This window comes from Mixophyes fleayi, chromosome 8, assembly GCF_038048845.1.
Source record: "Mixophyes fleayi isolate aMixFle1 chromosome 8, aMixFle1.hap1, whole genome shotgun sequence".
Lineage (NCBI taxonomy): Eukaryota > Metazoa > Chordata > Amphibia > Anura > Limnodynastidae > Mixophyes > Mixophyes fleayi.
This window is the reverse complement of record NC_134409.1, coordinates 141,971,342-141,998,822: the sequence shown is the minus strand read 5'-3', so window position 1 is coordinate 141,998,822 and position 27,481 is coordinate 141,971,342. Positions and strand designations below refer to the sequence as shown.

Genomic DNA, 27,481 nt, shown 5'->3' with positions numbered 1-27,481 from the left:
TTACTTCATGCAAAGTAGAATTACTGCAAATATTTTGAATATTACAATGAACTGATTGATACAAAGAGCAAATAAAAAATAATTAAAATTTTACAACAATTACTATGTTATATTGTTTCTTTTCTTTATTTGGAAGGAAAAACGTTGGTAAAACTTGAGCCACATTCTACAGAAATAGAGTTTATTGATCTCCATTTTGAGGTTTAGTCACTTCCTCGTTCTGCGCATTCCTGTACAATTATCTCTCATTTCTGCCGTTTTATTTTACCTTTCGTGCTCCTGGAGGTATATTTACTAAACTGCAGGCTTGAAAAAGTGGAGATGTTGCCTATAGCAACCAATCAGATTCTAGGGATAAATGTATTATGGAGCGATTTTTGCAAATCACCAATATTCGGTGACTGACAGCTAAATTTAAAATGGCAATGTGTCTAAAGGCAAGAATGCCATATTAGATATAGCTGTCAATTGGTGATTTGCAGTAATCGCTCCTTAATAGATTTACCCCTAACTGTCATTTTGTAGAATATACTAAATAACTGATAACTACAATCTGATTGGTTGCTATAGGCAACATCTCCACTTTTTCAGAGCCGCAGATTGATACATTTACCCCCTGATATTTTCTTTGTTTTCTACTCTCATGTTTTCATTAATGATTACATTTTCTATTTCATTCACTATTTCTTTAAGCTCTGACATTAACATTTAAATAATTTTTATAATTAGAAAATATAATTTAATGAATAAAATGTTTGTTTCCCTTCAAAATTAATTAATTTAATTTTTGAGACAAATAAGTAAGAGTTTCACGTCAGGCTCAGACTAAACATGTTACATTCATTTCTACATTTTAAATATGGAAATATTTTCCTTACGTTAGATATGTTATAATTTTTTGAAGCAAAAAAGCAAAACATTACTACAACATAAATTAGGTTGTACTTACCTAGTATGTTTGAAGCATACTGTGAAAATAGGTACAAAAAAACAAAACTAAATACAAACACAAAAATAAAAAGAAGATTTCTTAACGGCATTATGATCTTGTGTTAGATTACAGGAGGTCTGAGCTGGATCCACCTGTCTATGACAGTGGTGGAGTAATATGTCTCTTATCTGACTACCGTGCAAGCAGAATGTTTTTCAAGCCCAGCGAGTTACTCATACACACCCTATTGCCTGTGGTGATGGAGGACGGACGTGTGCGGAAGAAATAATAATATTCTATATGAGGTAAATTCCAGTTGTTATATCTAGGAATGTAGTTGGTGCATTGTGAATGAAACTGTCATGTTATGAATACATTAGTATGAATTGTGTAGGTTATACAGATGTGTGCGCAGGGTAAACTGGGACAGAAATGATACATGCTCGTTGTGATCATCATCATCACCATTTATTTACAGAGAACTCGCTCACATCAGTGCCTGCCCCATTGGAGCTTACAGCCTAAATTCCCTAACATACAGACACACACTCACACACAGACCGAGAGAGACTACGGTCAGTTTGATAGCAGCCAATTAACCTATCAGTATGTTTTTGGAGTGTGGGAGGAAACCGGAGCACCCGGAGGAAACCCACGCAAACACAGGGAGAACATAAAAACTCCACACAGATAAGGCCATGGTTGGGAATTAAACTCATGACCCCAGTGCTGTAAGGCAGAAGTGCTAACCACTAGGCCACCATGCTGCTATTTATATTGTATTGTATATATGATGTGTTTATATTTATTTGACAAAAACTTGAGATGAGTGGTTCAGATTTGAAGAAATCCGACAGATCCGAATTTTGGGGAACCAAGTGGAAACGATAGAGGGGCAGTATCACTGACATCTTAAGTAAGCAGCCAAAAAACAGGTTATTCTTTGACTCTGATCAGCACCCTGGAGAAAAATGTAACATTTTTTTAAGAACCAATTGTCTAAATTTGACTTACATTGTGGAGTAGTGTCAGAAGAATTGTAACATTCCCTCCTTTCCTTATCTCATTGGACGTTCACCTGGTGTGGAGGCACATACTTCATGTAACGTTACTCCTCTATCAACCATGGACCAGTCTACAGATCAGGAGCATCCCAGTACTAGTACCGGCAGTAGTTGTACTTTTTCTACCTAAAAAAAAGGTCATGTGGGAAGATAGCGTAAGAATTAATGCTCAAATACAAACACTCAAAGAAAATATCAGCTCTTGATGTGAAGATTAAGGGAGAAGTTTCTGATGAATGTGGTCATTTGTCAAAGAACAAAACAAAATAGCCAACACTCCATCCACCACCCAGAGTGGGAGGACAAGGCTCAGACTGTGCTCACTTCTCGCTAGTAGGGGTCCTGGTACTGCTGGTACTGCTGGCACCGGTACTGGTACACATACTAGAATGCCCATTGCAAAACAGAGTGCACAACGTGGTCCTGCATCTGATGTAACTTCTACTGCTCGCTCACAGTGTAGGTCTGTCACCAAAACAGCCAAATCAGGGCATGAAAAGAGCACTGAGGCTGAAGCACAACTTGGACACTCACAGGATCCTGAGGAGAGTCTAAGGATGTCCATGACTGGTACATGTGAGTCTGAGGTTTCAAATTCTGACACTGTCATTATAGAGCAGCCTCCTTCCAAATGTTCTTAACTATTTGGAAATGTGAGAATGAGTAGTAATGATGATGATTTAGATATAGATATTGGAGATGCTACTCAAGGTCTTATGCCCTGGCGTTATCATGCCAGAGAAAAAGACCGAAAAAAAGCATCCAAAATGCTAAAATCACATAATTTTGCTCTTTCTTCCTCCTACATTATTATTAACCTCAATAACACTAATTTCCTGTCACTTACAGTCAATTTTGACCACCTCAAAGATCACAATATTATTTTCATCCCCTTTCGGACAAATAATGCAGCGACCTGACTGAATGCTAAGCGACAGAGCAACGACACAAACACACGGCAGTTCATAGCACATCTAGGAAACATTGCCACACAGCAGTGGCAGAAAAGAAAAGTGGTGCAAGATGGAATTGTCCTTGGGCCCTCCCACCCACCCTTATGTAGGATATTGAAAAGGACATGTACAGCATACTTGCCAACTCTCTGAAACAAGTTTCCGGGAGAGGGGGCGTGACTGGAGGGCGGGAGGGGGCGGGACAAGGCCAAACGTATCATTTTGGTCCCGCCCCCCGCGAAAACGTAATTTAATGACGTGATTGGCCTCGTCCCGCCCCCTCCCGCCCTCCAAAATGGCGTCAATTACCGAGAATCGCGTCATTTGACGCGATTCTCTGTGAAATCCAGGATGCGGGAGAAATGCCAACGAGCCCGGGATCCCGGGAGACTGAACCGAATTTCGGGAGTCTCCCGGACATTCCGGGAGAGTTGGCAAGTATGATGTACAGTTTAACAAATCAAGCACTCCAGCAACAAGCAGTGCCACTTTTGTGGTTGAAGTGTTTGGTTTGCTTGAGTCCACGCAAAACAAGCTAACAATAGCTTAGCTGCCTTAAACCTAACAGTGCTGTCAATGAACTCTACATTATTAAACCTTGTCTGATCGTCCTGCATCTTTAATCTCCTTCTCCTCTGTGGATACCTCCCTGTCATCCCTGAAGAACTGCCAAACTTATGTAGACACAGGAATGGATATTACAACTGGAGAGGCATTACACCTGCTTCAGACAGACTGTGACACGGAATATGTGGGCAGCATGGAATCCGTCATGTTGGAATACGCTGCATTGAACAGAAATTTCAACCAATATTTAGACGCAGTTCAGGAGGCCGTACTTAAGTTCAAACATGACCCACTGGATGAGATCCCAGATGTAAGAGAGCTTGTACACGAGAGATACACTGCACTTCAGAAGAATAATACAGAGGAGGACCTGAGGCAGAACAATAAATATGTCCAGTATAAAGGACAGTTAAGAGATCTGAGAAAACAAATGGGTCACCAGCCCCTGCAGACGAAGATTTGGAAGATGAAGACGAGGAGATCACCGTCAATGTGACTGGAGATTGGTGGGCTCGATTTTCCAGAAACCGATCATCTCTAATATACATATATAATGTGTCACTCACCGGACCGTGAGTGCCTCTTCCCGGACATTTAGGAACCGTGGTCGTCCACCATCCTGAGGGTCTGCGCATGCGCAGCCCTTTTCTATACTTCAGTGTATACCCCTTTAACTCAATTGGCAGATCAGGCAACCTCCCTATATTAAGCACCTGTGGTCAACACCACGTTGCCTGATCTTGGAGTCTCATTCCTCATGAGTCTCTGAAGGTGTTCCTGTATTCCTCGTGTATTCAGCGCTGCTGATTCCTGTGGTTTCCAAACCACTTCTATTCCTGTGGTTTCCATACCACTTCTACCATCAACTGTATCATCAGGACTGTTTGCTGATTCCTATCCGCTGCCTCCGTGCACTACAGTCTTCTAAACCACTTCTACCATCAACTGTATCATCAGGACTGTTTGCTGATTCCTATCCGCTGCCTCCGTGCACTACAGTCTTCTAAACCACTTCAACGTTATTTTATATCAATGTGACTGTTTGCTCATTGCTATCCGCTGCCTCCGTGCACTCCAGCTTTTGCTTCACTCACCTGCTTCTCATCAAGTCTGTTTGCTGATTCCTATCCGCTGCCTCTGTGCACTACAGTCTCCTGCTTGCAACTCGCCTGTGTTCAACATCGTGACTGCCAGCTGACTACTATCCGCTGCCTCTGTGCACTACAGTCTCCCGCTTGCAACTCGCCTGTGTTCATCATCGTGACTGCCAGCTGGCTACTATCCGCTGCTTCCGTGCACTACAGTCTCCTGCTTGTAACTCGCCTGTGTTCAACATCGTGACTGCCAGCTGATTACTATCCGCTGCCTCCGTGCACTTCAGTCTCATCTCATCTTTGCTGTGGCTTCCTCGAGACTGCCGCTTTCATGACCATCTGCTACACTTCGTGATCAACAGCTCCTGCCCTGCGCTGCACTCCTGTTTCCCATCGCTGTTGGTTCCTGTGGTTGCTACTGGTTACCTCCGTGTGCCGCTGAGCCCTGCTGCTGTGGTCAGCGCTATCGTCCATCTCCTGCTGATCCTCTCCACGCCTTCACGTGTTCCACTGGTCTCTACCCTCCTGTCAGCATTGGATTTGTATCTCATCTACTACCCTCTGCTGGATCATCTCCATTCTCCTGGGTCTCCTATGAGTCCAGTTCCACGTGTTGCTGACTCCTGTGGATTCGTGTCCCTGTTGGTCTACTCACCTGTGCGCTGCACCTGCTAGACCTCTGCCTCACCTGTCCAGGGACTTTCTATCCAGTCGGCCTCTAGCCGCTCAGGTACCGCTGCTATCCCATCTGACTGCTACTGCTGAACCACGGTATGCATACTTCTCATTGACTGTGCTGTGTATTGCATATCTTGCTGGACTGTGTTTGGTTCTCTCTGGAGTCTGCTATCCGCTGAGTCTATTGCCATCATTGACTGTGTTATCATTGTGCTGGACTACTTCAGGAGACTTTCTAGATTGCAGACCTGCTCAGTCATTTATATATATATATCTATATTGTGCATATTACTGTGGATCGTGTATAAGGTGCCTGTGTATATCCTGTGTTGCAGTCTTCCCCCGTGCACCTCCTAACATATATATTCAGTGGTACAACTTGCTACCGCAGACCACTGACTACCTGGATACCTCCACTTGGATTCCATTCCTTCACTCAGACAGCGGTACAACTTGCTACCCGCAGACCGCTGACTCTCACCACCTCCTTGTTTCTGTTGGACATTCCTCCTCACTATAGCAGTGGTACAACTTGCTATCGCAGACCACTGACTATATTCACGTGTCCTTGTCCATACAGTTCCTTGTGTATTATTATCTCATTATTACCAGTGTTGCTAGTCATAGACTTTCCTGAGCATCTCATCGGCCATCATTTCATGTTCCGTGATCACCCAGCTACCAGAGTACCCTATTACCATCTACATTGCTCTGGTAAGCCTACCATCTGGTGATCCCTGGGTAAAGACTCCTAGTGCCCGTGACAGTAAGATCAGGCCATGACAGACCCAGATGCGGAACCTACCGCCAAAGAGATGCTGCAACATCTGGTTAGCCGTGTGGAACAACAGGATGCCCGCCAACAGCTGTTACTTCAGTGTTATCAGTCATTAACCTCCCAAGGAACATCTGGACAGACTGTGACAGCTACTACTGAAGCTCCTGTGCTTTCCTCCGTTTCCCCATTGCCATCCCAGGTGCCTACAGCTTCCACGCTTCACCTGCCTACTCCGTCAAAGTACGATGGAGACCCCAAAACTTGTAGGGGTTTCCTTAACCAATGTTCAGTCCATTTTGAGCTCCAACCTCAAAATTTTTCTACCCATCGTTCCAGAGTGGCCTATCTTATCTCTTTGTTTTCAGGACAAGCCCTGGCTTGGGCCTCCCCTCTGTGGGAGAGGAACGATCCAATATTACAAGATAGTGCCAAATTCATTTCTACATTCCGAAGTGTGTTCGATGAACCAGGTCGTGTGACCTCCGCTGCTTCCAGCATCCTCCGTCTGCGACAAGGATCTCATACTGTAGGCCAGTACGTCATTCAATTTAGGATCTTAGCCTCTGAACTTCAGTGGAACACTGAAGCCCTAGTTGCCGCCTTCTGGCAGGGGCTTTCCGATAAAATTAAAGATGCACTGACTACTCAAGAGCTTCCTTCGTCCCTTGAAGATTTGATCTCTCTATGCCATCGTGTTGATATGAGATTTCGTGAAAGAGAGGCTGAGAAAACGACTTCTGCTAAAGCACCTCTTCGCTCTAACCCTCAATTTCGTCCAGTGTCACCTGCTGTGATTCCCATGGAGATAGGACGTTCCAAGTTATCTTCTGAGGAGAGGAGACGAAGAGTCAAGAATAGACTCTGTATCTATTGTGCTGATTCCACTCATGTCCTCAGCTCCTGCCCTAAGAGATCGGGAAATGCCAGGCCCTAACTAGTTCTGGAGAGGTGAAGTTAGGGTCCCTGGAGTCCTCTCCATCGTCTATGAAATCTAAAGTCTGCGCTTTTGATGTGACTATTTCCTTTGCTACCAAAACCTTTGAGTCACAGGCATTGATTGATTCCGGAGCAGCAGGAAATTTTATTTCCAAATCGTTAGTAAATCAATGGTCTCTACCAGTGATTACCTTAAAAACTCCCATTACTGTGACGGCTATCGATGGATCACGTCTCATCAACGGTCTCATCACCCAGAGTACGTCTCCAGTAACCCTTCAGATTGGTGCTCTGCATCATGAAGAGATATCGTTTTTAATTCTTCCTGTTACGACAAGTCCGATTGTCCTAGGCCTTCCATGGCTTCAGTGTCACTCTCCCCAGATTGACTGGCGCACCCCTCAAGTCACGTCTTGGGGGCCTGAATGTCACCATCATTGCCTTTCCCAAGTCATTCCTCTCAAGGTACAGCAAGCTTCCATCTCAGCTATTTCACCGGGACTCCCTCCTCAATATGCTTCATTTACCGATGTTTTTGATAAAGCTCAGTCTGAACGTCTTCCTCCTCATCGTTCTTGGGATTGTCCGATTGATCTTCTTCCTGGCAAGACTCCTCCCAGGGGCCGGGTCTATCCACTCTCGTTACCTGAAACTCAAGCTACATCTGAATATATACGGGAGAACCTCCAGCGTGGGTTCATTCGACCTTCCACCTCGCCCGCTGGAGCTGGGTTCTTCTTTGTCAAAAAGAAGGATGGATCATTACGCCCTTGTATAGATTTTCGTGGACTCAATGCCATTACTATCAAGAATCGGTATCCCATTCCGTTGATCACTGAGCTATTTGACCGCATCAAGGGAGCCCGTATTTTTACTAAGTTGGATCTTCGTGGTGCCTACAATTTAATCAGAATCCGTTCCGGTGACGAATGGAAGACAGCGTTTAACACCAGAGACGGGCATTACGAATATCTGGTAATGCCTTTCGGGCTATGTAATGCCCCCGCTGTTTTTCAGGGCTTCATCAATGAGATTTTTCGGGACTTATTATATGTATGTGTCGTCGTCTACCTGGACGACATATTGATTTTTTCACAGGACCTGCCTTCTCACCACCAACATGTGGCAGAAGTCCTCTCCAGGCTACGGAAAAATTCATTGTTCTGTAAATTAGAAAAATGTTCATTCGAATTACCCCAGATTCCATTCTTGGGGTATATTGTTTCCGGAGTTGGTCTGAAGATGGATCCTGACAAAGTAAATGCTGTACTACATTGGCCCCAGCCAACTACTCTTCGTGCGATCCAGCGTTTTTTAGGTTTTGCCAATTACTATAGACGCTTCATTCAAGACTTTTCTTCCATTGCATCTCCTATTGTGGCCCTGACTCGAAAAGGGGCTAATCCTAAGCAATGGTCTACTGAGGCTATTCAAGCCTTTCAAACATTAAAAGAGTCCTTCTCTTCGGCTCCAATCCTTCGTCAGCCTGATGTGACACTCCCCTTTTTCCTTGAAGTAGATGCCTCTAATGTGGGCTTAGGAGCTATTCTCTCCCAACGCTCGGAACAGCAAAAATTCCACCCTTGTGCCTTCTATTCTCGGGGTCTCCTACCCGCAGAGAAGAATTATACCATCGGAGACAAGGAATTACTGGCTATCAAAGCCGCATTAGAGGAATGGAGATACTTGTTGGAGGGAGCTCGCCATCCGGTGACGATCTTCACGGATCATAAGAACTTGTCATATCTCCAGTCTGCCCAATGCTTGAACCCTCGTCAAGCAAGATGGTCTCTTTTCTTTTCCCGTTTTGAATTAATAATTACCTTCAAACCAGCTGCCAAGAACAAAAAAGCTGATGCCTTATCTAGAGCCTTTGTTACGTCCTCTGATATAGAAGAGGTTTCCAACCATACCATTCTAGACCCCAAATGTATCTCACTGGCTGCTTCATCCACCAAAACGCTACCATTTGGGAAGACCCTCGTGCCTCCTACTCTAGGAGGAAAATCCTTTCGTGGTTCCATGCCTCTCGTTTTTCTGGACACGCCGGTGAACACAAGACTTTTGAGATCCTCTCTCGAAGTTACTGGTGGCCTTCAATGAGGAGAGACGTCAAAGAGTTCATTGCTTCCTGTGAATTATGTTCGCAATTCAAATCCTCCCGCAGAACCCCAGCAGGGTTGCTGCGACCACTACCCATTCCGTCCAAACCATGGACCCATATTAGTATGGATTTCGTTACTGACTTACCACCTAGTAAGAACCATAACACTATTTGGGTGGTAGTGGACAGATTTTCGAAGATGGCTCATTTCATCCCTCTGTCTGGTTTGCCTTCCTCGTCTATCCTGGCTGAACATTTCATTAAAGAGATCTTCCGTATCCATGGATGTCCATCTGAGATTGTGTCTGATAGAGGAGTACAATTCGTGTCCAGATTCTGGCGAGCCCTTTGTAAAACCTTGGGCATACGATTAGCACTCTCATCTTCTTACCATCCACAATCCAATGGACAAACCGAACGTGTCAATCAAGATCTTGAGACTTTTATAAGGATATTTTCATCAGCCAATCAAGACAACTGGGTAGAGTTACTCCCTTGGGCTGAGTTCGCCCATAACAACATGTACCATGAGTCATCATCCAAAACTCCATTTTTTGTGGTCTACGGTCACCATCCGTCTTTTCCGGAATTTCCTGCCCTCCCGCCCACCCAAGTTCCTGCGGTGGAAACTGTTTGTCAGACCTTTAAAAATATCTGGTCTCAGGTCAGAACCTGTTTAAAGAAGACATCTGTCAAATATAAATCTTTCGCTGATAAGAAGAGGCGGGCTATTCCACCACTAAAAATTGGAGATCGTGTCTGGTTATCCACAAAAAATATTCGTTTGAAGGTTCCATCCATGAAATTCGCCCCTCGTTTTATTGGTCCATATAGGATCATTCAAGTTATCAATCCAGTATGTGTGAAACTCCTTCTTCCTAAGAGTCTTCGGATTTCTAATGCCTTCCATGTATCTTTGCTCAAACCTCTTATTATCAACCGTTTTTCAACTCCTCCCTCAGCTCCGCAGCCAGTTCAAGTTCATCAGGAGGAGGATTTTGAGATTACCGAGGTACTAGATGCAAAAATTTCGCGAGGAGCCCTCCACTTCCTCGTTCATTGGAAGGGCTTTGGTCCTGAGGAGCGCTCTTGGATCAAAGCTGAAGATCTTAATGCTCCTGCCCTTTTGAAGAAGTTTTACTCCAAAAATCCGGACAAGCCCGGTTCCAGGCGTTCTGTGCCCACCTTTAAAAGGGGGGGTACTGTCACTCACCGGACCGTGAGTGCCTCTTCCCGGACATTTAGGAACCGTGGTCGTCCACCATCCTGAGGGTCTGCGCATGCGCAGCCCTTTTCTATACTTCAGTGTATACCCCTTTAACTCAATTGGCAGATCAGGCAACCTCCCTATATTAAGCACCTGTGGTCAACACCACGTTGCCTGATCTTGGAGTCTCATTCCTCATGAGTCTCTGAAGGTGTTCCTGTATTCCTCGTGTATTCAGCGCTGCTGATTCCTGTGGTTTCCAAACCACTTCTATTCCTGTGGTTTCCATACCACTTCTACCATCAACTGTATCATCAGGACTGTTTGCTGATTCCTATCCGCTGCCTCCGTGCACTACAGTCTTCTAAACCACTTCTACCATCAACTGTATCATCAGGACTGTTTGCTGATTCCTATCCGCTGCCTCCGTGCACTACAGTCTTCTAAACCACTTCAACGTTATTTTATATCAATGTGACTGTTTGCTCATTGCTATCCGCTGCCTCCGTGCACTCCAGCTTTTGCTTCACTCACCTGCTTCTCATCAAGTCTGTTTGCTGATTCCTATCCGCTGCCTCTGTGCACTACAGTCTCCTGCTTGCAACTCGCCTGTGTTCAACATCGTGACTGCCAGCTGACTACTATCCGCTGCCTCTGTGCACTACAGTCTCCCGCTTGCAACTCGCCTGTGTTCATCATCGTGACTGCCAGCTGGCTACTATCCGCTGCTTCCGTGCACTACAGTCTCCTGCTTGTAACTCGCCTGTGTTCAACATCGTGACTGCCAGCTGATTACTATCCGCTGCCTCCGTGCACTTCAGTCTCATCTCATCTTTGCTGTGGCTTCCTCGAGACTGCCGCTTTCATGACCATCTGCTACACTTCGTGATCAACAGCTCCTGCCCTGCGCTGCACTCCTGTTTCCCATCGCTGTTGGTTCCTGTGGTTGCTACTGGTTACCTCCGTGTGCCGCTGAGCCCTGCTGCTGTGGTCAGCGCTATCGTCCATCTCCTGCTGATCCTCTCCACGCCTTCACGTGTTCCACTGGTCTCTACCCTCCTGTCAGCATTGGATTTGTATCTCATCTACTACCCTCTGCTGGATCATCTCCATTCTCCTGGGTCTCCTATGAGTCCAGTTCCACGTGTTGCTGACTCCTGTGGATTCGTGTCCCTGTTGGTCTACTCACCTGTGCGCTGCACCTGCTAGACCTCTGCCTCACCTGTCCAGGGACTTTCTATCCAGTCGGCCTCTAGCCGCTCAGGTACCGCTGCTATCCCATCTGACTGCTACTGCTGAACCACGGTATGCATACTTCTCATTGACTGTGCTGTGTATTGCATATCTTGCTGGACTGTGTTTGGTTCTCTCTGGAGTCTGCTATCCGCTGAGTCTATTGCCATCATTGACTGTGTTATCATTGTGCTGGACTACTTCAGGAGACTTTCTAGATTGCAGACCTGCTCAGTCATTTATATATATATATCTATATTGTGCATATTACTGTGGATCGTGTATAAGGTGCCTGTGTATATCCTGTGTTGCAGTCTTCCCCCGTGCACCTCCTAACATATATATTCAGTGGTACAACTTGCTACCGCAGACCACTGACTACCTGGATACCTCCACTTGGATTCCATTCCTTCACTCAGACAGCGGTACAACTTGCTACCCGCAGACCGCTGACTCTCACCACCTCCTTGTTTCTGTTGGACATTCCTCCTCACTATAGCAGTGGTACAACTTGCTATCGCAGACCACTGACTATATTCACGTGTCCTTGTCCATACAGTTCCTTGTGTATTATTATCTCATTATTACCAGTGTTGCTAGTCATAGACTTTCCTGAGCATCTCATCGGCCATCATTTCATGTTCCGTGATCACCCAGCTACCAGAGTACCCTATTACCATCTACATTGCTCTGGTAAGCCTACCATCTGGTGATCCCTGGGTAAAGACTCCTAGTGCCCGTGACATAATGTTTGGTTTACAATACTTTTTCTCCGCACCCTCCGCACCCACAGGTTGGGTGCCCCACTAGATTGGGAGTTAGGTGTTGAGGCTGCTAGTCCGAGGGTTAGTCAGGATAATCTCCCCATCCTTGAGGACTCAACCTCCATGGTGTCTCTTCTGTATAAATAAATAAATTCTGCTCTACCAGTATTTAGACTCTTACTGTGTCCAAACACTTTATTTTCCAGAGTGCCAACAGAAGTGACAGATACATACTAACTATATAGGGCCCGCTGCCCCATAGATACTACCACCGCTGACACAAATCCACACTGATATTGATTACGATTCATCCATTTAATGGCCGACATATAACAATTCTACTGTGTCTGAAGCTCATGGGGCAGATTCAGTTCGGTGTGAGGTAGCTCTGGAACATCCACGGAGACACAATGTGTCAGGTGCCGTCTCCGCACTCTCCACAGGCGCCGGAGATGGGCACCTTCTCTCCGCAATCCACGTCCTGTTGCCTAGCAGCAGAACTCTATCTCTACTCACCTGTCTGCAGCCAGCATGTCTAAACCGCCTAAATCTCCCTAACCCAATCAGGAGGCACCTTAGAGTACTTAAAGCAGCCTCTGACACATGTCCAGTGCCAGAGTATTGGTTCTAACCAGCTCCAGCATTTAGTTTGCATTCCTGTTCCTGATCTCCTGTGTATAGACTCCTTGGCTTGTTTGACCTCTCTTCCGGATATCCCTTGTACTTCGCTGCCCGCACTGGTATTGACCTTTGGACCGTTCCTGACTACTCTTGTCTTCTCTCCGTGGTACCTCGCTTCCTTGGTTTCGACTCGGCCTGTCTGACTACCCTCTAATCGCTGCACTGGTGACTTCCTGGAAGAACCGCGACCTGCACATCGCACGCAGCCAAGCCCAAACCTCCTTGCGGGGGTCCCTGGTGAACATCGGTGGTGTGTTAGACTCCGCGCCTCTCAGGTTAGTAGCGCTAATACCAGTCAGTGATATTCCTTGTGTAAAAGTGTGACACAATGCACCGATGTTGACAAAAATCGTAATAGCCGACAATGTTCAGCTGCACCTCGCACTGAATTAAATCCGCCCCTATAACTTACCAGATATTGATTAGTCACAGACGCTATTTTATTTACGCATCCGTGAATAAAGTGATGAGTTGAAAGTCCTCGTTATTTGCACATTTAAACTTTACAGGACATATCGTTTATACCACAGAAATCCTAATTTGCTTTTCACATCACATCATTGCAGTGTTGCAGACCTCGGTGGAACAAGGTGGTATCGCTGGTCTGAGCGGTGAGAAGTGAGGTATCAGCTGGGCAGACACAGAGTAAGTCTTACAGAGTGCTGATGCACCTGGATAGGCTTTTATTAGAGACAGAATCAGGGGAGGGTCTAACAACAATTAAACGCAATACAGTAGTGAAGGCAATTCTTTAAAATGTTATTTAAGTTGCTAGAAATAGAATTGCCGTAATAATAAATTAATAACTTTATAAATAATAAATTAATTTTACAGCAGTCAAAACAGTATCATAGTTCTGCTCTATCGCTAAATAAACTGGAGTTTGAAGGCATGGACCCTCACTTGTGAGCCCAGTCTGTGCTGCAGTTTTGCTGATATAAGTAGCCTCTCACCTGGCCAGGGCTTGTATGTACAATTTATGATCTTTGGTAAGTGTAATGTACAAGCTGTGAGTGTTGTCACTTCTGTCTCTGTAAAATGATCCCTCTTCTTCAGGTTCTGGATCAGTGTGAGGTGACGCCTCATTCTTGTTCTATCTCTGTAGTTTCTCTCTTAACCTCTCACATACTCCTGTCAGCTCTCTTTATTTCTTTGCTGCTGATTCTCTCTCCAACTCTCTGACCTCTCAAACAGAAATGTTTCAAATAGAGAACTTCAATTAATTTCTAAATTGAACATCTGACATATCTAGTGTATTACCCACAAATACTATTAACACACTTATGTAATTTCTTATCATATTTCCTCTCTAACATCCTTATACACTAATAGTATTTTCAGGACCGTCCACGGCACAAGCGTATGATGTAGAATTCTTCCATATTTCTGGATTATCAGTAAACATTAAAGCTCCACCTGAATAATACATTTGTTGTATCTGTCACTAGAATATAAGTGTGGAGGACCCAGCAGTTTGCAGCCATTGTTAAGCTATATCGTTTAGATTGTAAGCTTTAATGATAATAATACGTTATGTTTGTTTTACTAAATGGACATCATACAATTACGCAGGATGTGGAAAAACGATTAACAGGGAGCAGGTCGGTAACTGCACTAAAATGTGTCAAATTGCAATATTCAGAATCTGTGAAACTACTACAGGAGAATCTACGTCATGCTGAGGACAGATGCTTATAATGTACAGAGAGGAACATGAATTATAATTAGATCAGGGGATAAAACATTAACACTAAAACACACAACGTAGATGGGAATTTACACAGTAAGTATGTAAGACATAATAACTACAGTGCACTAAAACAGGTGTAACAACATAAACTAAGTGAAAATATCTAAATGAATTTCTGGTGACAACCAGACGGGGCGGTAACTGTAGGATCAAAGGTCGTCATCGCAGGAATTCAAGTAGCTGATACAAAAGGAATAACAAATCATTTACATTCTAGCACTAGTACATTAAGTTATATTGTTTCTTCACTGCTCTTTATTTGGATGGAAAAATGGTGGTTTAAACTGGAAGCAAAATGTGATATATTTACTAGAAAATAAAATTTATTTGTCCCCATTTTAAAGTCAATATGCTTCCACTTTCTGCGTCTTTCTCCTTTGTAGAATTCTGTTTCATTACATTCTTTGCAATTTGTTTGAACCTTTTTTACACTCCTAGGATCTCACTTAGAGTCGGACGCAAAGTCCGTATAAGAAGTGTAGGAGTGGGAGTGTGCGTCAGCTTGGTGGGGTGTTACAAGTTGCAAGCAACCCCAGTTGAGTCCCACTCGTAATACCCTATGGATCTGGGAGCAGTTCCTGCAGCTTGCTGACCGCTTGCGCCACCTAATTCCTGCCACACAGCTTTAGCCCTGTTTTGAGTGTGTTGCGTCTGCGCCTCACTGCGACTAGGATGTATTTACAGGGTCACGCCTTCACAATTCCGCGTTCCTCCCATTCTCTCGTAGCGAGTCGCAAGCTGTCGCAGGTGTTAATTGCGTCCAAGATGCAGTTGGAGTTGAAGCTTCCTGCACATGCGTGGTAGTGTTTTTTGGTTAGATGCGCCTAAATCGGACTTTGCGTCCGACTCTAAATGAGGTCCCTAAAGTTTTCTTTTTAGTTCAGTATATTTGTTGGCTTTGCAATTGATACATTCTATTATATTACAAAATTCTAACATTAAAATGTAAAACGCTTTTTTTTTAATTAAAAAATATGTGATTTATAAGTGGATTCATTTAAAATAATTTCAACTAAATAATTGTTTTTATGAATACAAAGTATTAATAACGTCTTTTAGTTGAGATACAACAAATGAGTAAGACTTTCACCCTGTGTTCACACTACATGTTAACATCTTAAATATAAAACATTTTACTTAATTTAGATAAGTTATTTGAAGCAAATCATTACTATAATACATGAGATTGTGCTTCTCTCGTGTATCTGAACCATGCCGTGTGATATGCAGGTGTAGTGAGCGGTAGTACCCGGCGCTTACCACACTGCGGAGGAGGATCCCTGACTGAATGCACCCACAGCCTGACACACTTACCGTCTCCCACAGAGGTGACTCCGGATTCACAGGAAGATTAGTTCAGAGGATTCTTCCTCCACACACAATGTGGATTACCTTATCCTAGAGATCAGACACTCGTTACACTTTGCAGAACCTGAGTGTGGGGATCCCGCTGCTTTCTCCCGCTTCTAACATTAGCAGAACACAACCAGAAGGCCTCCAATTATGTGGGTCAGGCGTCTATGGTTGCTGTGCCAGTCAACTCTAGGGTCTCGGGCCTCATCATAGTGGCCCACCGCGCCTTATGGTTATGCTCCTGGATGCAGATTCTAAGCGCACCTTAAAATCTTTGATGGTATCGCTCTTTAGGTCCAAAGTAGAATGGGTTATTCAGGTGGTCACAGGGGGAAGAGTACCTCTCTACCTGTCAGCTCCACCAAACCGAAGCAGTACTGTTTTCTGTCCATTTGTTCCTTCGGTAGAGGCCGGGCCTTGGCAAGATATGGAATCCACAGGCCAGGGGACAAGGCTGCAGCATGACAGGAGCCCACTCCAGGATACAGTGGTGAAGGCTCGTCTACTACGCTTCCAGGAGCGGTGGCGGACATCAACCACAGACACTTGGGTGCGGGGGATTTTTACGTGAGGTTAGGTCATAGACCTAGCTCAGTCTCCCACGAGGCAATTCTTTCCCACAGCTCTTTCATCTTGTGTCATCAGGCACTTCAGCATGCCAGGAGAAAGCTTCTATTGTCTGGAGTAATTGTCCTGTTCCCGCAGCAGGAAAGAGGCTCAGAGTTTTTCTCCAATCTCTTCCTGGTCCCCAAGCCGGACAGGTAATTTCGCCCCGTCCTAAACTTGCAGACCCTCAACAAACAGGTCCGCGTGCTCAGGTTCTGAATGGAATCCCTGCACATGGTTATTGCAGACATGGAACAGGGAGAGTTCATGGATTCCATAGACATCACAGATGCTTATTTACATGTGAACATATGGGAGGGACACCAGTCTTCGCTGTTTTGCAGTTCAGAAACATCAGTTTCAGTTCAGGTCTCTGTCTTTTGGCCTAGCTACCACCCCAATGGTATTCACCAAGGTGATGGTGGTGATGGCAGCCCTCTTGTGATCCCAGGGAGTCACAACCATTCCCTTTCAGGATGCCCTTCTACTGAAGGCACCGTCCAAAGTTCTGCTTTTACACCACATCCAAATCGCGATTCAGTTTCTAGAAGCAGACGGTTGAGTGTTGAATCTACCCAAGTCCTCACTCAATCCAGCTCAGCAGATGCGGTTTCTGGGTCTCATTTTCAACACGGTATCCAAAGAGTTTACCTTTTAGCCGACAAGGTCCTTTTGCTTTTGCACAACACCAGGTCTCTTATGACTTGAGAGGAAGTATTTTTTTTCCGTTGTATGAATCTATTGGGATCTATGGAATCGGTGTTTGAAGCAGTGCCCTTCACACAATTCCACTCTCGACCTCTCCAGAGGGAGATTCTACAAAAATTGCCGGGCTCCCACGAACATTTGGATAGGCAGATCATCAGACTGTCCAGAGCCCCGGGCTTGTCTCTCTCATGGTGGCTGAACAAGTAGAATCTAGAAAAGGGCCAGTCCTTTTGCACATGGACTTGGACCCTGGCCACCACAGACGCCATCCAGCTGGGGCGCAGTCATTGGGTCTCTCCAGTTTCAGGGTCTCTGGTCCCCTCAGGAGACCACTCTACCCAACAATGTCCTGGAACTAAGGGCAGTTCACAGAGTGTTACTTCAGGAGCAACGATTTCTAACGGGAAACCCTTAAAAATACTATATAGAATCTACTAATATATAAAGCATATAATACATATGCTATATAATATACAACATACGTCTCTTCATACTACAAAATATCTGGACAAGATCTGCGCCTCTCATCCACACTCATTACAATTGCCTCTATAGAACTTTTCGCGGTCTGCACCTACTCTGAAGTAAAAGTGGAGATTCAGTGTATTGGCCACAGCTCCTGGCCAATGAGATGGTGTAATTATCACACACCATCCCCCCCCTCCCCAATTTGGCTATGTCTGACATATTTATCCAGGCGTGGCCACAACGACAAAGTGTTCTGCTAATTTTCCTGGTTTGGCAACAAATTTGGTGGAGATCCCTCTGGAGCATTACATGAGGAGGGGTTTGGACCATCCATTTAATGCATCTCATTAAACCAAGTCATTTTAATGATTTATATAACACAATATAATATGACACAAATTATATACAAAGAAATGTCATGTATTCGTTCCTCAGTCTTGTGGACACTCGTTCTAGAAGGGACGAATCTGGAGACAAGAAATATTAATATCAAGTCTGTTTTATTCTGCTGTCACAGAAATATCTTGTAATGGGATCAACTGATTACTGAATTACAATACATGATGTGACACACTGAATACTACAACTTCTTATAGGGAACAACAGGACAGACACGAAGTACAAGTTTCATATACAGGATTCAGGTCATTGCACTTACAACTGTAAACTTTATCTTTTTATAGTTTTTAATCATAATTTATTTTATACATAACTTTCCCATCATTTCACCTGTACCCCCCCCCCCCCCCCCACCCCATCTAACCCTTTGCCCACCCGACCCTTCCAAACAAAACAAAAAGGAAGGCAGGCTGGGTGGACGTGAAGAACTGCGCACATCTTCCTTAAAACACGTGATCGGCGCTTGAGACGAAGCTCTCCTGGATCCACCCGGAGGTCTCCGTCAGCCACAATGTAATATCCTCTGTCTATAGTAATATAACTTTCATTTATTTATACACAACAGGAGCATACGCTTGGCAGATGACCCCAGCACACATGGCTGTCGCTTGTCATGCTGGATTGTACATATTGTTTTTTTATTGTCTTTTTATTTTATTATTTTTTTTGCATCACTTTTAATAACACGGGAACATTTACACACTGTACAACTATTTACAATGGTGGCTGAAGAAAAAGCCATTGACAGCATAACCAAGACAGTTAAGAATACAGACTGCAAGGTGTCCCCAAAATTATGCAGATTGTTACGAAGAGTTGTTTTCTGTACCATACCATTTATACCAGTGACCTCACACCTACAACTTTCCTCTACTTTGGAATACTACCTCCAATATTCAAGGAGTGCATAGGATGGAGACAGCTGCCATATATTAGATTTTCATTAGGGCAATGGGGGTAATCTCAAACCAATCTTTTTATACCTATATGCTCATTAATAAGTCAGTAATTCATACAGATTTCATTTATCAGAGCGACGTCTGTCTGTCATCTGATTGAGGACACAGGGGAGCAGTAACATCATCTTGGATAACACAGAGGGTCCCAGCTGTCGTCATAACATAGAAAATAACTGTTGTACTTTTGTGAACTTTCACAAACAGAAATAATTTAAAAAAACATTAAAATATTTTACTAAAAATATTATTTCTTCTGCTTCTTTTATCCGGGAAGATTATCTTTATATGAGATTTATATACTGTCTACATCATTATTGTGGGTGTATTTGTACATAAATTAAGGTTTCGGGGAATGGGAAATTGAAAAAAAATCATTATCACTGAAATTCCTGGGAAATTTCTCTACAATAAATGAGAGAAGATTCATCAAACTGCTAGAAAGGTGTTTATCTGACCACCTGCTAACCAGACAGGTGTTCAGGATATTACTGGTTTTGTGCCGCCATGTGATTCCATTGTTTAGTCATATTTATTATAAATCAGTCCCGGCTGTTCCCAAAACGTATATCCTGAAAACCAAATATATAGATTTTTTAAAATAAATATGTATAAGTTAAGGAACTAACAAGGTATTAACAGATGATGCAGAAATATAAGACGTCATCTTAACTTTCTACCGGTACACTTTGTTCCACACGAACCTTTTCATTCACTTTATCACCTATGTGCACATATTGGCCGACAACATTATGCAGAAATAAGGGGAATACACCGGGAGAAATAGGAAATAAATATTATCACAGCAAGAATCTGCAATCATTAGAAATGATATGAAACCATGCAAAGAACAAGAGCAGCTAGCCATGCACTAGGATCACAGACGTCTTACAGGCTACGCGCCTTTGGCAAAATCCTTGGAGGAGTCAAACATGCCACTAACATCATACACACAGGGCCTAAATATAAACATATCCAAATAAATCCACATACATAACATTGAGATGCTGATAAATATGAACACAGTACCCCCCACCCCAAATTTGTTGCATAGACAATTAGACATGATAATTGGTTACTACAACTTAAAATGAATGGAAGCGCCAAATGGATAGACCGGTGAGACCGCCAGCATCGAGCATGCTCAACAATAAGCAGACACAGGAGCGACTGTACAATGTTTCAGCAGTTCCAGGTATGGATGACTTGTTCCGTAAGAGAAGCTGCAGCAGATGCCAGAGTCCGTCTCTCTGAGCATCCCGCTGACCATGGCTTAGGACTTGCACAGTCTTTAGAAAAGAGAAACTGGAGGCCAAGTTCTCCAGATGTTCCGGTTATTACTTTGTGCTCTTTGTCTTCTCTCTATTGCTTCTAGAGATACCCTATGTGCTAATCCCATCACAAAAGAGACACATACATTAAAATGATAACAATAATAATACCCAATAAATATACTGGAGAGCAAAATAAATATGAGGTATATGAATAAATTAAACTGAAATGGTTAAGGCCGTTTTGAAATGGAGAAAAAAAAAAGAAAAACACTCCAGGAAAGAGACAGACATGGAAATTGCCATATGAATGGCGAATTGATGGCTTACTGATTGCGGACAGACATGTCTGGCCGGTGTTTATTGTTATATAAGTCAGCCAGTCAACACACTGTCTCTCAGAGTCCTATGGCCTCATGTTTCATTAGGATGAACAGTGTTAGGTCCTCACTTTTCTTCTCGCAGACGCCTGGCGCCTTGGATTTGGTTAGGATTGGCCCCCCGTATAAAGTGGAAGCATGGGATATTACCATTGGGCAAAAATGGAATGCTATAGGAAATGTGGATCAGGTCACTCCAAGCCCTATATTCAAAGTTCATCTGTGGAGATCACGGAAAGATATATGAAGACAAACCAAATGAAAATAAGTCCCAGAACTCTGAGTATACAATCAACAAGAGAATACAAGAAGTTTGCCCTCAGGAGACTGTAAGTGCCCTCGGGCATTTGTTCAACGTGGCCTCTCATCAATATATATACGATTCATCGTGTTACTGGACGATGACATCTTATCATCCAGTTCTGTGTTCATGGCTCACCAAGGAGGGCTTCATATTCCCTACAACGGACTGAAGAGAAATGGCAAGTTAGTCTCATATTATCTTCTCTCTACACAGTTCTAACACAATGGCGCCATGACAGCCCCATTACCTCCAGGATCAACCATTTCACCAGACACAAAACGTTTTGTTTCCATCTGTGCAACGTATTTCCATTTTCAGAAACTGGGGTGAATAAAACACCCTTTAACATCAGTGACTGACTTCAGCTCACGTCAATTTACTGAGTTTATTTCACTGTCATTCATTGTTAATTGACCAGTTACCAGCATCATACAGCCTTAGTGATTTTATGACCACATTACTTGGAACCTGCCTTAAAGGGACAGAAATAACCAGCCAGGGAGGTTTGGCAGCAGTTGGTTGTATCAGCTGATGTCCCAGGACTAAATATGAGCATCATCCCTCACCAGTCATCAATCATCACTTGTCTCTCATCACTTCCCATACTCATCTCTTACCCCAGTCATCACTCACCACTTCCCATACTCATCTCTTACCCCAGTCATCACTCACCACTTCCCATACTCATCTCTTACCCCAGTCATCACTCACCACTTCCCATACTCATCTCTTACCCCAGTCATCACTCACCACTTCCCATACTCATCTCTTACCCCAGTCATCACTCACCACTTCCCATACTCTCATCCCTCACCAGTCATCACTCATCACTTCCAATACTGATCCTTCAACAGTAATAACTTGACTCTCATCACTTCCCATATTCATCGTCCCCCAGTCATCTCTCATCACTTCCTATACTCATCCCACACCTGTCATCACTCATCACTTCCAATACTCATCCCACACCAGTCATCACTTGTCTCTCATCACTTCCTATACTCATCCCTCACCAGTCATCACTTGTCTCTCATCACTTCCTATACTCATCCCACACCAGTCATCACTCATCACTTCCTATACTCATCCCTCACCAGTCGCTCCTCATCACTTCCTATACTGATCCTTTAACAGTAATAACTTGACTCTCATCACTTACCATATTCATCGTCCCCCAGTCATCTCTCATCACTTCCTATACTCATCCCACACCAGTCATCACTTGTCTCTCATCACTTCCTATACTCATCCCTCACCAGTCGCTCCTCATCACTTCCTATACTGATCCTTTAACAGTAATAACTTGACTCTCATCACTTACCATATTCATCGTCCCCCAGTCATCTCTCATCACTTCCAATACTCTCATCCCTCACCAGTCATCACTTGTCTCTCATCACTTCCTATACTCATCCCACACCAGTCATCACTTGTCTCTCATCACTTCCAATACTCATCCCTCACCAGTCATCACTCATCACTTCCTATACTCATCCCACACCAGTCATCACTTGTCTCTCATCACTTCCTATACTCATCTCTCATCACTTGTCTCTCATCACTTGCAATACTCATCCGTCCCCAGTCATCACTCATCACTTCCTATACTCATCCCTCACCAGTCATCACTTGTCTCTCATCACTTCCTATACTCATCCCACACCAGTCATCACTTGTCTCTCATCACTTCCTATACTCATCCCACACCAGTCATCACTTGTCTCTCATCACTTCCTATACTCATCCCACACCAGTCATCACTTGTCTCTCATCACTTCCTATACTCATCCCTCACCAGTCATCACTTGTCTCTCATCACTTCCTATACTCATTCCACACCAGTCATCACTTGTCTCTCATCACTTCCTATACTCATCCCACACCAGTCATCACTTGTCTCTCATCACTTCCTATACTCATCCCACACCAGTCATCACTCATCACTTCCTATACTCATCCCACACCAGTCATCACTTGTCTCTCATCACTTCCTATACTCATCCTTCACCAGTCATCACTTGTCTCTCATCACTTCCTATACTCATCCCACACCAGTTATCACTTGTCTCTCATCACTTCCTATACTCATCCCACACCAGTTATCACTCATCACTTCCAATACTCATCCCTCACCAGTCATCACTTCCAATACTCATCCCTCACCAGTCATCACTTGTCTCTCATCACTTCCTATACTCATCCCTCACCAGTCATCACTTGTCTCTCATCACTTCCAATACTCATCCCTCACCAGTCATCACTTGTCTCTCATCACTTCCAATACTCATCCCTCACCAGTCATCACTTGTCTCTCTTCACTTCCTATACTCATCCCACACCAGTTATCACTCATCACTTCCAATACTCATCCCTCATCACTTCCAATACTCATCCCTCACCAGTCATCACTTGTCTCTCATCACTTCCTATACTCATCCCACACCAGTCATCACTTGTCTCTCATCACTTCCTATACTCATCTCTCATCACTTGTCTCTCATCACTTCCTATACTCATCTCTCATCACTTGTCTCTCATCACTTCCAATACTCATCCCTCACCAGTCATCACTCATCACTTCCTATACTCATCCCACACCAGTCATCACTTGTCTCTCATCACTTCCTATACTCATCCCTCACCAGTCATCACTTGTCTCTCATCACTTCCTATACTCATCCCTCACCAGTCATCACTTGTCTCTCATCACTTCCTATACTCATCCCACACCAGTCATCACTTGTCTCTCATCACTTCCTATACTCATCCCACACCAGTCATCACTTGTCTCTCATCACTTCCAATACTCATCCCTCACCAGTCATCACTCATCACTTCCTATACTCATCCCACACCAGTCATCACTTGTCTCTCATCACTTCCTATACTCATCTCTCATCACTTGTCTCTCATCACTTCCTATACTCATCTCTCATCACTTGTCTCTCATCACTTCCAATACTCATCCCTCACCAGTCATCACTCATCACTTCCTATACTCATCCCACACCAGTCATCACTTGTCTCTCATCACTTCCTATACTCATCCCTCACCAGTCATCACTTGTCTCTCATCACTTCCTATACTCATCCCTCACCAGTCATCACTTGTCTCTCATCACTTCCTCTACTCATCCCACACCAGTCATCACTTGTCTCTCATCACTTCCTATACTCATCCCACACCAGTCATCACTTGTCTCTCATCACTTCCTATACTCATCTCTCATCACTTGTCTCTCATCACTTCCTATACTCATCTCTCATCACTTGTCTCTCATCACTTCCAATACTCATCCCTCACCAGTCATCACTCATCACTTCCTATACTCATCCCACACCAGTCATCACTTGTCTCTCATCACTTCCTATACTCATCCCTCACCAGTCATCACTTGTCTCTCATCACTTCCTATACTCATCCCTCACCAGTCATCACTTGTCTCTCATCACTTCCTATACTCATCCCACACCAGTCATCACTTGTCTCTCATCACTTCCTATACTCATCCCACACCAGTCATCACTTGTCTCTCATCACTTCCAATACTCATCCCTCACCAGTCATCACTCATCACTTCCTATACTCATCCCACACCAGTCATCACTTGTCTCTCATCACTTCCAATACTCATCCCACACCAGTCATCACTTGTCTCTCATCACTTCCTATACTCATCCCTCACCAGTCATCACTTGTCTCTCATCACTTCCTATACTCATCCCACACCAGTCATCACTTGTCTCTCATCACTTCCTATACTCATCCCACACCAGTCATCACTTGTCTCTCATCACTTCCTATACTCATCCCACACCAGTCATCACTTGTCTCTCATCACTTCCTATACTCATCCCACACCAGTCATCACTTGTCTCTCATCACTTCCTATACTCATCCCACACCAGTCATCACTCATCACTTCCTATACTCATCCCTCACCAGTCATCACTTGTCTCTCATCACTTCCTATACTCATCCCTCACCAGTCATCACTTGTCTCTCATCACTTCCTATACTCATCCCACACCAGTCATCACTTGTCTCTCATCACTTCCTATACTCATCCCACACCAGTCATCACTCATCACTTCCTATACTCATCCCTCACCAGTCATCACTTGTCTCTCATCACTTCCTATACTCATCCCACACCAGTCATCACTTGTCTCTCATCACTTCCTATACTCATCCCACACCAGTCATCACTCATCACTTCCTATACTCATCCCTCACCAGTCATCACTTGTCTCTCATCACTTCCTATACTCATCCCACACCAGTCATCACTTGTCTCTCATCACTTCCTATACTCATCCCACACCAGTCATCACTTGTCTCTCATCACTTCCTATACTCATCCCACACCAGTCATCACTTGTCTCTCATCACTTCCTATACTCATCCCTCACCAGTCATCACTTGTCTCTCATCACTTCCTATACTCATCCCACACCAGTCATCACTTGTCTCTCATCACTTCCTATACTCATCCCACACCAGTCATCACTTGTCTCTCATCACTTCCTATACTCATCCCACACCAGTCATCACTCATCACTTCCTATACTCATCCCACACCAGTCATCAATTGTCTCTCATCACTTCCTATACTCATCCTTCACCAGTCATCACTTGTCTCTCATCACTTCCTATACTCATCCCACACCAGTTATCACTTGTCTCTCATCACTTCCTATACTCATCCCACACCAGTTATCACTCATCACTTCCAATACTCATCCCTCACCAGTCATCACTTCCAATACTCATCCCTCACCAGTCATCACTTGTCTCTCATCACTTCCTATACTCATCCCTCACCAGTCATCACTTGTCTCTCATCACTTCCAATACTCATCCCTCACCAGTCATCACTTGTCTCTCTTCACTTCCTATACTCATCCCACACCAGTTATCACTCATCACTTCCAATACTCATCCCTCATCACTTCCAATACTCATCCCTCACCAGTCATCACTTGTCTCTCATCACTTCCTATACTCATCCCACACCAGTCATCACTTGTCTCTCATCACTTCCTATACTCATCTCTCATCACTTGTCTCTCATCACTTCCTATACTCATCTCTCATCACTTGTCTCTCATCACTTCCAATACTCATCCCTCACCAGTCATCACTCATCACTTCCTATACTCATCCCACACCAGTCATCACTTGTCTCTCATCACTTCCTATACTCATCCCTCACCAGTCATCACTTGTCTCTCATCACTTCCTATACTCATCCCTCACCAGTCATCACTTGTCTCTCATCACTTCCTATACTCATCCCACACCAGTCATCACTTGTCTCTCATCACTTCCTATACTCATCCCACACCAGTCATCACTTGTCTCTCATCACTTCCAATACTCATCCCTCACCAGTCATCACTCATCACTTCCTATACTCATCCCACACCAGTCATCACTTGTCTCTCATCACTTCCTATACTCATCTCTCATCACTTGTCTCTCATCACTTCCTATACTCATCTCTCATCACTTCCAATACTCATCCCTCACCAGTCATCACTCATCACTTCCTATACTCATCCCACACCAGTCATCACTTGTCTCTCATCACTTCCTATACTCATCTCTCATCACTTGTCTCTCATCACTTCCTATACTCATCTCTCATCACTTGTCTCTCATCACTTCCAATACTCATCCCTCACCAGTCATCACTCATCACTTCCTATACTCATCCCACACCAGTCATCACTTGTCTCTCATCACTTCCTATACTCATCCCTCACCAGTCATCACTTGTCTCTCATCACTTCCTCTACTCATCCCACACCAGTCATCACTTGTCTCTCATCACTTCCTATACTCATCCCACACCAGTCATCACTTGTCTCTCATCACTTCCTATACTCATCTCTCATCACTTGTCTCTCATCACTTCCTATACTCATCTCTCATCACTTGTCTCTCATCACTTCCAATACTCATCCCTCACCAGTCATCACTCATCACTTCCTATACTCATCCCACACCAGTCATCACTTGTCTCTCATCACTTCCTATACTCATCCCTCACCAGTCATCACTTGTCTCTCATCACTTCCTATACTCATCCCTCACCAGTCATCACTTGTCTCTCATCACTTCCTATACTCATCCCACACCAGTCATCACTTGTCTCTCATCACTTCCTATACTCATCCCACACCAGTCATCACTTGTCTCTCATCACTTCCTATACTCATCCCACACCAGTCATCACTTGTCTCTCATCACTTCCAATACTCATCCCTCACCAGTCATCACTCATCACTTC

General features: G+C 44.1%; 1 protein-coding gene and 1 long non-coding RNA gene across 3 annotated transcripts in view; both read right to left on the bottom strand.

Annotated features, from left to right (window-relative positions):
- LOC142100226 (uncharacterized) overlaps positions 1–27,481 on the bottom strand; it is a 401,704-nt gene that overhangs the window by 144,786 nt on the left and 229,437 nt on the right. The gene's annotated exons all lie outside the window — the stretch shown is intronic.
- Positions 18,630–27,481, bottom strand: part of BSN (bassoon presynaptic cytomatrix protein) — a 200,822-nt gene continuing 191,970 nt past the window's right edge. The window contains exon 11 of one of the 2 annotated variants that reach the window (XM_075183924.1): positions 18,630–20,619. The gene's annotated coding sequence lies outside the window, so the exon portion shown is untranslated. Of the gene's footprint in view, positions 20,620–20,740; positions 21,351–27,481 lie in introns of those variants that run through there. The other variant, XR_012678640.1, reaches the window with a different exon arrangement.